Genomic DNA, 14,393 nt, shown 5'->3' on the forward strand with positions numbered 1-14,393 from the left:
GGAGGATAATTTGGCAGTCTATGAAAGAAAATTGATGTACATTTTCTATGACCTAGCAAACCAACTACTAAGAATCTATTCTTTTTTTTTAACTTTATTTTGAATTGGATTCTCATTCTGTTGCCCAGGCTGGAGTGCAGTGGCACGATCACAGCCACTGCAGCCTTGGCCTGCTAGACTCAGGAGATCCTTCTGCCTCAGTCTTCTAAGTAGTTGGAACCACAGGTGTGTGCCACATCTGGCTGATTTTTTTTTGAGTCTCACTCTGTCACCCAAACTGGAGTGCAGTGGCCGCTCTCAGCCACCGCAACCTCGACCTGCTGGGCTCTGGTGATCTTTCCACCTCAGCCTTCCAAGTGTCTGGAACCACAGGCACGTGCTACCATGCCCGGCTCATTTTGATTTATTGTAGAGATGAGGTCTCACCAAGTTGCCCAGGCAGGTCTCCAACCCTTGGGCTCAGGCAATCCACTCACCTCAGCCTCCCAAAAGGGTGGGATTACAGGCTGAGCCACCGAGCCCGGCTTAATTTTTTTTTTTTTAATTTATTGTAGAGGCCGGGCTCGGTGGCTCAGCCTGTAATCCCAGCCTGAGGCTGCAGGTTCGAGACCCACTCGAGCAACTCGGCGTGACCTCATCTCTACAATAAATCAAAAAAATTAGCCAGGTGTGGTAGCGTGTGCCTGTAGTTCCAGCTTCTTGGAAGGCTGAGGCGGAAAGATCGCTGGAGTCCGGCAGGTCAAGGTTGCAGTGGCTGGGAGCGTGCCACAGCACTCCAGTCTGGGCGACAGAGTGAGACTCCAACTCTAAATAAATAAATAAATAAATAAAATTTATTGTAGAGACAAGATCTCATCAGATTGCCCAAACTGGTTTCAATCCCCTAGCCTCAAGCAATCCTCTCACCTCTGCCTCCCAAAGTGCTGGGAGTACAGGTGTGAGCCACCATGCCCAGCCTAAGAATCTTTTCTATAAAAATGTTTTATAACTGTGATAAGACATATCTAAAAAGACATTCTTGGAAATAATGTTTATCAATATTAATGTAATAATCAATAATAGTGCAATAAATGTTCATCAATAAAGATATGGTTTTACAAACTAGAGTATCTACATTAAATAAAATTCATGGAGCTCATTAAAAAAAAGGAAACTATTATACATCTGTTGACCTGAAAATATATTGCTATATTAAGCTTAAAAAGCTATGAAACATCAAAAACACATAAAATAGGCTCTTTAAATAAAAGTGTCATATATGTGAGCATATATATGTGAACACAAGTATTAATATGTATATTATCTACAAGTACATTAGTATTAATGATGATTATTTCTGGAACAATGGGATTGTCATATGATTTGAGAGAATTGGACAATCAGGCAGCTTTTACCTTTTATTGTATCATCTTTGATACTGCTTGACTTTTAAACACTAAACAGTTATAACTTTTGTTATTAAAATGGATTTTCCTAGGCCAGGCGTGGTAGCTCATACCTGTAATCCCAGTTCTTTGGAAGGCTGAGGAGGAAGATTGCTTGAATTCAGGAGTTCGAGACCAGCCTGGACAACATAGCAAATCCTCATCTCTACAAAAAAAAAAAAAAAAAAAATTTAAAAATTACCCAGGCATGGTGGTGTGTGCCTGTAGTCCCAGCTACTCAGGAGGATGAAGCAGAAGGATTGCCTGAGCCCAGGAGTTTGAGGTTGCAATGAACCATGATCATGCCACACTGCACTCCAGTCTGGTAACAGAGTGAGATCTGACTCAAAACAAACAAGCAAAAAAAGGAATTTTCCTGAAAACCACAAATTATAAATGAAATCTACAGCAACACATCTTAAAATCTCTTTTCTAGTTGCATGCATTCACTCCTATCCCATAATTCTTTCATTACCCCCTCCTCCCACATTTCTAGGAAAAGTTCACCTCTAGCATTTGTCCCCGCACGAGCACCTCGTCTTTCCCTGTCTATCTGTTTGCTTCTCCAGTTCTGCCTACCTCTTTTGTTTTCCCACTTTTGCATCGCCAACCCCCCAAACCAAGCAATCAACGTGAAACATTTCTCAAGGGGAGTGGAAAGTCAAAATTCTCTTTACTAAACAGAAAAATGATACTTGTTTACAGATGTGATCCAGTGGGGTTACCTTCCAATAGATCCATTGAAAATTGAAAATATTCTATGCTGAAAATGTATCGGATACACCTAACCTATTGAACATCACGAGCCTACCTTCAATATGCTCAGAACCCTGACATTTGACTATAGTTGGGCAAAATCATCTAAAGCAAAGCCTGTCTGTTGTATAATAAAGTTAACTCTCTTATGTAATTTATTGAATACTATACTGAACGCAAACAACAGAAAGGTTGTATGGGCGTTAGAAGTAAAGCGTCTACTACATGTGCCTCTTTCGCACCATCATAAAGTCAAAAATTGCAATTTGAGTCATTGTAAGTCGGGGATTGTCTGTACTAATATACGTGGTCCCATGATACTTGTTCCCCTTTCTGTCTCTCTCTCTCTCTCTCTCTCTCTCTCTCTCTCTCTCTCTCTCTCTCCCTCCCCCCACCTCAGCCCCTAAGCTTAAGTTCCACAAAAACAGTAAGTGTGGCTTCATTAGTACACCTCAAAAACCTACCACACACCCAACACACAGTAGGTGCTCAATAATGTTTGTTGAATATATATTTGAGCAAAATCACGCCCTCAAGCAGCTTATAATCCGTTAAGAAGACTTGTAATGGGTTCCTCCTTAATATCATATGTGCTGCTGACTCATTATTGTCTGAGAGGCAATAACAGCTTTAAACAACCAATCGCCCAATTGCCAATAACTAAGGACGACTTCCACAAAGCCCCGCATGCTAATACAGGCTGTCAGCCAGGGAACCCAACAGAGCTATGCTTAGCAGCCAGTCCCTTTGCTATACATTTTGGTTAGCTATGTCAAAAGTTATTCTAACTTCATTCAATCAATGACTTCATGTTAGGAAAGAAAGACACCGCAAAGAGATGAGAAAAGAGAATCAAAGCTATGTATGTTCAACACCTCTAAGGGCTGTTCCAAAATGCCTCTCTCCTTTCCCAGGGCAGCCAGGGCTGCAATGCATGCTTGTTTACAATCCTTTTGGGAGAGACCTGGTAAGCAGAAGGAAGATGTCTCTGACCTTCATCTCCCTGGAAGGAGAAATACGGAACAGCTGTCTGTTTACCATCCTGACCTCATTTCCATGACATTGAACCACTCATTTGGGAAACATGAAAAATGGGATCAATTCACTTTTTTTCTCTGAGATGTTCTTGACGACATTGTACCCTGGATAAGCTAAAGAAAAAAAAAGTTGAAATTGCATGCCACCAATGTTTGTTGGGTGGAAATGGAAAGATGTTCAATCTCTAAGCTATGAATAAAGTACACTGCACAATATATACCAATATATACTTTTGTCTTTCTGTGTCATTATTTCTTCATAGCAATTTGGCTCACAGTTTTCAGAGAGAAGCCTCGGAATGTGAATACATGTTAACTTCCAAAAAAATAATAAGTATGGCTAAGGTTGAGATTATGACCAAGAACAGGACATTCATTTTTTCTGCATTGGTGCATGCCACCTTGATTCAGCTGAGTTCAGATGGGACTGAGCCAGACCACGTCACATTCGAAGCACAGTCCCCAGAGAGGAGCTTTATTGTATCACATATCCTACAAACCCTCATGAATAGGGAAAGAAACCCTGCTGTTTTCATTCAATAAATTGTCTTAGGCCTCCAGTCGGTCTTGACTTCAAAATTAACAGTGCTTAATGTTGACTGAGCTGCAAGGCACCACAGAAATCATTGAGTCCACGCCCCTCATTTGCAGAGGACAATCAGGCCTTAGGAAAGGGAGAGTTACCCGAGAGCACAGCTGGTGGCAAGCAGAAAGAAAAACTAAAACTGACTCCTTGTTTCATATTCTTTCCACTACAACAATAGCCTCCTAGTCTGAGTCTTGAATTGAAACAGCAATCAACATAATATGGCAATGCAATATCTTTCTATTAATGCTTCCTATGGTCCCAGAATTGGGCTAGACTTCTATGAGAATGCAGAAAAAGGTATAGGTTTCATCTGTTGCCCTTAAGGAAGTAACTTTAAAGACAAAAGTCACGTGTTTCTGAGGGGCAAATGGGAAGTGACTGTTAATGGGAACAAGTTTTCTTTTTAGAGTGATGAAAATGTTCTGGAATTAGACAGTGCTGATGGTTGCACAACCTTGTGAACACACTACCACTGAATTGCATGCTTAAAAAATGTGAATTTCGTGGTGTGTGAATTACATTTCTTTCTTTAAGTCATGCATTTCAAAGTAATTAATATTGAACTGGAATCTAGTGGCAAACAGTGGCTTGTGGTACTGAGTGGAAATCAGAAAGGCTGACTAGCAGGTGCCAGATGCTACATGGAAAAGCAAGAACTTAAGGAAATGTGACATTTGGTTGGTGGGAATAACAGACACTGAGGAGAAAGATAGGTTATGTCAAGCTTTCCCACATGTCCTTTGTGGGAAAAGGTACTACCTTGGGGAATATATGCTGGGTTGGGTTTTATAAGCATTTTTCAAGTTTCATTACAACTACGTAACTCCAGAGAAATGGTGGACAATAAGCCAGTGGTAACTTTTTCCAGTACTTCAACAAATAATTCAGTCTGAAAAATATAAATGAAGAAACAAGTTTTGGCTCTACACACTTGCATAGCCAGGAAGCTGATGGGTACATCAGGGCAAATGCTTCCAATGTATGCAAGTTATGAATCATGACAAAGAACTATAAGAGATAATCTAGGTGTGTGTTGAGTTGAGGTAAAAATAGTAAAAACTGAAGAAGAGGGTTGGTAATTATACCACAAGTTTACACAATGTAAATATATGAGGAGGAATCCAAAAATTATTTATTAAAATTGTGTATTTATTTTTATGTTTACACTTCAGTTGCCTTTAAAGTACTCTCCATTTGATGCAATACACCTATCAAGATGCTTTTTCCATTGCTCAAAACAGTTTTTGCTCTCATCAGTTTCGAAGGCTTTTAGTGCCTCTGCTGTTTTTGTTTCGCCTCTTCTACATTGGCAAAACACTTCCCTTTAAGGACTTTTTTCATCTGGGAAAGCAAAAAAAAAAAGGACTGCTCAGAGCGAGACTGGGGGAAAAGACAGGGTAAGGCATGGGAATCATGCTGTTTTTGGTCAAAAACCGGGGAACACTCACCACGGTTTGGGCAGGTGCATTCGTAAATCACACATCATGAAATGGACAAACGCACTGAAAGAATCTCCAAGAAAACTCACTGAAGCCAAATGCAGCCTCGTACAACAACACTAGCTGGTACACTGATGCGATGGATTCCTAGAGCACTTACTTAGCAGGGGAAGCCTGTGCTACAGGGGATCCATGCTCCAAAAAATAATTTCAGCTTTTTGGGAGTCCCCCCTTGCACAATTCTGGTATTTTAGGCCAAAGTGGAGTTTTTTCTGGATGGTTAATTTCAACTAGCAAGTGGTTGTAAAGGAGTGACTCTTCATTGCAGGGTTTACAGGATTGTTAAAACCCAAAAGAGCATTCATGGACATGCCTCACTTGCCTAATCAGAATCCGCTCCCTCTTCTTCCATTTCCTGCGGGGAACCACACTTCCCCTTGCTGAATGGGGTGCAGAAGGACTTGAGGGTTGGCACATGATCTAGGCTTGACCAGTGATCTCATCCTCTGTCTCTTGACCACAGCCATGGGCATGCCCCATGTCAGTGTACAATTCTGGGACTTTTCATACCACGATTTAAGACAGAGATATTCTTTTACACAAGGAGTTATAATTCTATGAACAATACTAGACCAGAGCTGCTGAGAACCATCCATAGAAAACACCTGCTGGACAATGACATCAGTAAAGAGCTAAGAGTTGGAGAATAAGATCCTGGTGGCTAAATGTGAGCTCCTGGATCCACGCATATCTAGAGACATCACCTATGAATGGTGCAGATCAATTAATAAATACATTTCTTTCCGTTTAAGATTTCCTGGACCAAGTTTCTGTAAATTTCAATAAAAATTCATGATAAATATAACATCCAGCCCAACCTTAAAGTTTCCAGATGAGGAACTGAGGTTCGGAGAGGGGTAAGAACTTGCTTAAGTTTGCACATTAATTAGTAAAATCTAGGCACAAACGCAAATACTGTGAATCTAAGTCTAGTGTGTTTGCTCTACATTGTCAGTAAAGACTCATTTGGGCAAGTGAAATAAGCCAGACACTAAGAGAAAAATACTGCATAATCTCACTTATATATGGAATCTAAAAAATTTAAATATGCAGAAGCTGAGAGTAGAATGGTGGTTTCCAGGGGTGGGGAGATAGGGGAAATGGGAAGATATTGGTCAAAGGGTACAAAGCTGTGGTGATGTCAAATGAATAAGTCTAAGTTCAACATGAGGATTACGGTGAGATAGTGAGTAATAATACTGCGAGAACACTGGAAATGTGCTAAGAGAGTAGATTTCAAGTGCTCTCATGAAAAAAAAACAGTAACTGTGAGGAGATGAATATATTAATTTGATTCACAGTAGTAACCATTTTACTATGTGTATCAAAACATGTTGTACACCTTTAATATATTCCATTGTAATTTTAAAAGAAAACTGGAAAAAGTAAGGCATTGGTTTGACTTTTTTAAAAAGACTCATTTTGGAAACAATTAGACAGCTAAAATCGAGATGTCACCTATAAGCAAAAGCTTTTAAATACGAGCATTGCCTCTAAGAATTACATTTTCTCTGAGCACCAAAAAGCATCAAGAATTTGCAAACATCCAGTGGCTTCCATTGTATAAGAATCAAATCAAATTCTAACTCCTCTATAGTCTTCACACACCTGCATGATGGGACCCTTGGCTCTCTTGTAATCTCATCTCATGGAGTGCTCTCCTTTTCCTGCGCTGTGGCCACCCTGGTTTTCTTTCAGGCCCTCGCATGTCCCTCATCCACGTCTGACTCAACTTTGCATGTGCTCTCCCCCCTAGCAAAAATGCTTGTCCTGACTGTTGGCACAACTACCTCCTTCTCTTCTTTGGTACCCAGCTTCCATGTCACCCCCATCAGGGAAGCCTTCAGTCAAAGCAGACCCCTCACCTTACAGCTCTTTAACTCAGAACCCAGTTTTACATTTGAGCCATAGGAACATTTTATTCGTTATTTATATGTTTGTTGCCTGCTTCTCTCCTGGACTTCATGTGAGCAGAGACACAGCTCTACAGAACTGATAAACACCAGTTCCCAGCACTTCGCATGCGTTGAATTAGCATTCAAATTGACAGAAGAAATAATAGAAAATCTCCTTTCCTAATTTGAGCTCAAAGGTTTTTCTCAAACACGGCTTCATCTTTTTTATTCCCAACACCCGAAAGCTTCAAGATACTTCCATTACCTCTTAGAAAACCATTATAAGAGCATTTTTACCATTTAGGTGGCACTAATTGCCCAAAGCCATTTTTTAAACCTAAATCGCTTGGCAGCTCAGCTTCACCCACGCCTGTGCCTAGCAAAGGAAAGCAGGTGGCTCAGTGCTCATTTGCCAGTGGCGATCAGGCCTAAGTGATTGAATTGCCCTTCCAGGTGATTTGCCCTGTTATTGTTTTGACATGGAACCATTATATTAATTCTGACATTGGCACCGCTTGCTGCATCAAACCAAGTGTCTTTGCTGCCAGCTTGAATAGCTAAATATTGCATTTTCGTCCAATTCAATTGTAAATCTCATAAGCTAAGCCTTGAGAAAAAGGTCTATTTAACCTCACATGCATCGCAGACAATTGCTCCATCACTAATGCCAGACACTGTATGCCAAGAGGCTTGGTCACTTCTCATCAGTTGGCAGATATATCAAGCCTGCAACTCACGCAGACCTTGTTAGGATGTTTTTGGTTTCAAAAGGCAAAAATAAGTGTTTCAAGCAAAAATAGAAATTTATTAGGTCACTTAAACGAAAACTCCAGGAGTGAGTCTGTACCTGGATTTGGAATTTCAAATGATGTCATCCTCAACCCAGGTCTTTCAAATGCTTCCTGTGCAGCCTTCTGAGGGTGGTGAAATGACTGGCAGTAGTTCTCCAGGATGACATGCCAACAGGTATAAGTCTAAGCAAATGTGTCTGTGAGTCTCATTGGTTCTTACGTGGTCACATGTTCATTTCTGAAACAATCGCTATGTCTAGAAGAATACAAAACTCTGAGGGTACATGGAATTATGCACATATCTAGACTCAACTCGAAGTTTATGGTTAGAGACTAAGGAGCAGATTATTCCTCTGAGATAAATCAGGGTGCTGCTCAAGAAAAAAGTGAATGAAAGTTGGGTAATAAAGTCATGGACTTCTGCCATACAACTAAAATCACTAAACCTCAGAAGTATTCTGACAATGGTGACAACTCCCAAGTAACCCTTGGTATCCTTACCAAGCCTGGGTCAGCCAGGGAGAAATAAAGAATAAGAGACTACAGGACGCCAAGGACTGTGTAACTGACATATTAATGTTGTCCAAACCAAAACACGTCCTCCTACCTTCATGTCGACAGGTATGCCACACATCCACTTTTCCAACCCCAGCAGAAGAAACCAGCAGCCCAGCAGCTTGGATGGGAATGCAAAGAGGATGCCTCCAACTCCAGCATTTTGCCATTCCATGTCTATACTCCTCTGTGAAGTGATAAAGACAGTACAAAAAAGAAAAGGAGATGAGGAAGAAAGAAAATCATGTAAGAAGAAGAGGGAAGAAGAACAGAAGACATAAAAAGGAGAGTCCTCTGTAAAGGTGAAGACAAAGTTAAAAGTATCTCTGAGTGGCAAAACTATAACTAGGTTTCTTTTTCTATCTATTTTGCTTACCTATATTTTTAATTTTTCTATAATAAACACACATCATTTATACCAAATGTTTTTAATAAGTAAGAGAATTTCTTGTATCCTTCCATGGTCAGATCACATATATCATCTTCATATATGACGATAAGAATAATAAATAGAAATAAATAATATCTATTTCATACTCCACCAAAATTCAGAACCTTTTGAGTGATAATCACAGGAGACACGCCAAAGAAGATTAAGACATCCATTTTATTATCAATACATGATATTGGAAAAATTGTTAAGTTTTCAAAATAATTGGGCCCACTAATACTTCAGCCCTTACTTAGACAGACTCAGTCATTGCTACGGATAATTCTGGACAATACTGTGCCTTCCCCCTTGGAGGCATCTTCTATAATACTTATGGCAGGAAGGAGAAAGCACAGAAGGAATACTCCTGCTGGCAGAGTCCCTCCCAAAGACCAAAAAGAAAGAAAAGGATGGAATGTGGGAGATATTTTCCCACACTTGCCAATCAAACTACTCAATCCCCTGCAAAAGAGTGAGAGTTGGAGTGAGAAAGATGCCAGATGCACTCTAGCAGAGACCCCTGCACATGGAATCCACCACCAAAAGATAGAATATTCCCCCTGCCCTCTAGCAGATGATATGGCCTATTGCAAGTCAATCATTTTATGTTAGCTATTATCCCAACCAGTGGAATTAAGATAAAGAAAAAATTGTTGTTTAAAATCTGGTTATCCAATGACTGCAAGTCAATAAGAAGCCTTTTTTCTAAACCAACCAAGTAGACCGGCAATGATAATAGATAAACTTGCTTCAGAAGGAAATTGCAAGGGCTGCATTATAATAATAATTTCATATTATTTACCATCTTTAAGATTAATAAGATGATGACATGAAAATGAATGTGACACTGCCTTCTTTTCTCTTTTAGGATTTCTTCCCCAGTCAGTTGTCTTTTCAGGGGAAAGATGGTCTTTGCTATTGCACTTTTAAGAGCCTTCTCACTGGCCTGCCTCATAAATAATGATACTTAGACTTTTGCTGTGGCCAGCTGCTTTTATTTATGAACAGTGTGGGCAGCCAATCATTGCCTGCATGCTAGCACAGTATTACTTTCACAGAGGGAACATCAGGTCACTGGTGAAACCTGGGACAGGCTGTTACACACCATGCCTGCCACCCCCCCCCCACCATCTCAGAGCAAAGATTTATTCAACCTACCAGAACTGGCATCTATTTTATTGCTGCTATCATAAAGAAACATGGCAGTCTGCTCCTTCTGGTCTACTGCCATTTGGAACTTCTCCCATTTGCATGCTTCCTTCATGCTGCTTCAAAGAAACACTGTAAAGATTTTACAAAGGTTATCAATTACATCATCACCTAGAACATCAAGCAGCATCCTCACCAGTTATGACCCATCAAGTGATGAAAAGCACATACTGAAAAACTATCAAGAAGTTTGTGTCTATCGTGAAATGAAGTTCGAAATAACTTAGAGACAGGGCAAACAAACAGAAGTGACTAAGATGTTCATCTCATTCTTATAGATGAATTAATAAAGAAGGAATGTACCAATTGATTGGAGGTCATTAAAAAAAAACTGGTTTTCTTAAAACCTAGAGCAGAATTTCTAAACTTGAACTGTTTTTAATGTGACACATTCAAATAGAGCCTGCTCTTAAATACAATTTTTAAAGGACTATAATTATGTGGCTAGGATTTTTACTTTTAGGTTCTGCATTTTCTATTATCTCATTGTCATGGTCTATGAAGATAAAGTGATATGGTTTAAGAGAAGATCAGAGGTCTTCTTGGCAACAAGATCTACCTGGGCTGAAATTGGAATGTCTGGTTTCCTTTGGAAGATCTCAAAAATCCTATGACAGTTTGCAATGGTTTTCAGTGCCCAAGTCAAGGGAGAAAGAAAGCAGTATTTTCTGAGTACCTATTATAATATAGGTGTTTATTTGCATTATACATTCTATCAGGCAACAAATGTTTATTGAGGATGTCCTATGCGCCTCAGCCTGTTCTAGGTGCTACAGTGATGGTATGTATCTGCTTTGTCATCAGCAGTATTAGTCTCAGCATCTCAGTCATAGACAACTCCCAGTGTTTTTGGTTTTTGCCACTTCATCACAATCACTTGTGCCATTTGAAAGTCTATGTTCAGAAACCTTGTATTAGTTTTCCAAGGATGTCATAACAGAGTACAACAAACTGGATGACTTAAACAAAAGAAATGCATTGTCTCACAATTCTGGAGGCTAGGAGTCCAAGATCTAGGTGTTGGAAGGGTAGATTCCTCCTGAGGGCTGAGAAAGATCTCTTTCTATGCCTCTCTCCCTGCTTCAGGTGGTTTGCTGTGGTGTCCTTTGACCCGTAGCATCATCAACCAGATCTCTACCTTCATGTTCACATGGTGCTCTCCTAAGTGTGCATGTCCAGATTTTTATCTCTGTTTAAAAGTATGCCACTCATATTGATTAGGGCCCACCCTAATAACCTCATTTTAACTTGATTAAAATCTGGTAGTCAAGACTAGACTGATTGTCACAATCTAAGGTATTATGGGTTACTATACATATATACATTACACATACATATACATAGGAGATATATATACACACACACATATATGTACGTGTAAGAGTTCATAAAAGATATAGTGATAGTTATATATATATATAAATGTGTGTGTGTGTGTGTGTGTGTGTGTGTATCACAGTTCAACCCATAACAGGCCTCCAGAGCAGAGGCTCTCATCGTTTTTCCACTATGATACAGGAACAGACGCTCAAACAAAGAGCACACTTCTATGGGGCGTTTTCACAAAGCCCATTTCCACTTACCTGCACTCTATCTTTGCCCACTCTCTCATCAAGAAAATATTTAAACATAATAAAACTACAGTTCACAAGCATTATAATAATGAGCACAGCCCCAGCTCTTAAAGGCTGTGGTGCTGATGAGATGAGCTCCGGGTTATAAGTAATTCTTAGGACTAGCAGGAACTTCATTCCTCTGTCTCAGATCTCAGAATCTAGTAATGCTCTTAGCCAGCCCTCAAGCTCTTTTCTGCTGCTGACTCATCAGGCCTGACTCAGGGCAAATGCTCAGTCTATAATTAGAGTCAGAGTCTGTCTAATGTCAACACTGAATCTCTACACTTTACTACCTCCTGGTACTCAGATCAATAAAATCAAAAGATACAAATATTTTATCATCAAAAATATACCTGCAGGACTCAATGCTCTTTCCTACTGGAGACAGCTAATTTACCTAAAACTGATTGAATAAAAGAACTATGGTTCATGTATTTGATAAAAAGTCCTTAGATTTTGTGTAAGACACTGTGCCAGGCTTTGAGTAGTTCAATTTCTCCATGCCATCCATCCACTGATTCTGCAAAAATGAACAGATGATGGACAGTGGACATTAGCAAGCAAAGGGACTGCACTCCAGTCTGGGCGACAGAGTGAGACTCCAACTCAAAAAATATATATATACTATATGTACCCCAAAATATTTACAATTATATATCAATAAAATAAAAATAAATAAATAAACAGATCAGAGAAGATAGGATCTCACAGCCACAACAGCCCCAGTGATCCCTGGTTTAGGGATCATGTCACCAGCCTGCCAAGAATCTCTGGACAGGCTTATTTTGTTAAAGGGCATTCCCAGATAAAGCCAGTTTGCAAAGACTGGAATAAATACGTACTTCTTCAAATGCACATACATCAATGCACAACCACAGGATCAAGAAGAATCAGGGAAACATGACCTCACCAGACAGAAAAAATAAAGTGCCAGTGACTGACCCTAAAGAAATGGAGTTACAAAAACTGTCCGACAAAGAATTCAAAATAACTTTTCAGGAAACTCAGTGAGCTTCAATAAAATACAGAGAAACAATTCAATGAAATGAAAAAAACCATAAGTGGCCAGAATAAGAAATTTAACAGAGAGATTAAAATAAGAAAATAACTCAAACAAATTCTGGAGATTAAATATAAAATAAGCAAAATAAAAAATGCAACAAAGATAATCTATAGCAGATGGATCAAGCAGAAGAAAGAATTTGTAAATGTAAAGACGGGTTATTTGAAAATATACAGACAGAAGGGAAAAAAGAATGAAAAGGAATAAAGAAAGCTTATGAGATTTATAGAACAGTATCAAAAGAACAGATGTTTAAGTCATAGAAATTCAAGAAAGAGAAGAAAAACACAAAGGGGTAGATAGATATTTGAGTTCTTTTTAATGGATACTTAAACTGAATGACTGGTTAAATATTTATGTGGTTATTTAATATCTGTCTCTTGCACTATGCAATAATTTTCTTAAAGTCAGGTATTTTAACTTCTTTTTGGTCATTATTATGTCCTCACCATCCATAAGTATTAGTTGAATGAAAGAATAAATAATACATAAGGAATAGCTATAAGAGATTTACCCAGGCGAGTGACCTGGTAGCGCAGCCGCTACCATGAGCCTCCCCAACAAGCCCAAGAGTGAGATGGCCCCAGAGGAGCTGCAGAAGCAGGAAGAAGAAGAATTTAACATGGGTCCACTCTCTGTGCTCACACAGTCTGTCAAGATCCACACCCAAGTGCTCATCAACTGCCGCAACAACAAGAAACTCCTGGGATGTGTGAAGACCTTCAACAGGCACTGCAACATGGCGCTGGAGAACGTGAAGGAGATGTGGGCCGAGGTCCCCAAGAGCGGCAAGGGCAAGAAGAAGTCCAAGCCAGTCAACAAGGATCGCTACATCTCCAGGATGTTCTTGCAGGGACTCTGTCGTTGTGGTCCTGCGGAACCCGCTCATGACCAGCAAGCAGGGGCCTCCTCCCACTGACAGCTCAACCCCACCCTACGAAGACCTGCCCTCTGTGATGGGACTATTAAAGCCCTGTGGTTTTTTTCTAAAACAATCAAAAAAAGGATTTCACAAAAAAAACAAAAGTAATCAATGAGATATGACTTTCCTTCTCAATGTAGGAATCCCCCTAATTCACCCAGGAAATCTTTCTACTAATTTCTCCAACATTCTGTAATTTCAACTTTGGACAAAACGCATGCCAGGCACTATATTAGCTCGGCTGATATCTGAACAACCTGACTTTGCTTCCATTAGCAACCTCGCCCAAAAAGAACAAAATCATGAGGAAGATATCTCCCACCTTGTCACAGCAGTTCCAGCCTATCTTTATTGACCATAAGTACTTGCAAGAAAACAGGCAAACCCAACCACCTATTCTGCCTCCTATATAACACACGCGCTCCCCCAACATGCCAACTTTCACTCTGAAAACGTGTGAAACCATTTAGATAACATCATGGTGGAGCTGCAAGTGGTGAAAATACAAAGAAAGTACAATGTGAGTCTTGAGCTACCAACATTTCAGGTATGCTCAAATATGTCTAGCTCGCTTTTATCCCCCCAAGGTCAAAGATAGATGTGGCCA

General features: G+C 39.8%; 1 pseudogene; it reads left to right on the top strand.

Moving 5' to 3' along the window:
• The first annotated feature begins 13,411 nt into the window (after positions 1-13,411).
• LOC103257070 lies at positions 13,412-13,817 on the top strand (annotated as a pseudogene).
• The last annotated feature ends 576 nt before the right edge of the window (positions 13,818-14,393 follow it).

Source organism: Carlito syrichta, unplaced genomic scaffold, assembly GCF_000164805.1.
Source record: "Carlito syrichta isolate Samal-C Ts95f unplaced genomic scaffold, Tarsius_syrichta-2.0.1 Scaffold301518, whole genome shotgun sequence".
Taxonomy (NCBI): Eukaryota; Metazoa; Chordata; class Mammalia; order Primates; family Tarsiidae; genus Carlito; species Carlito syrichta.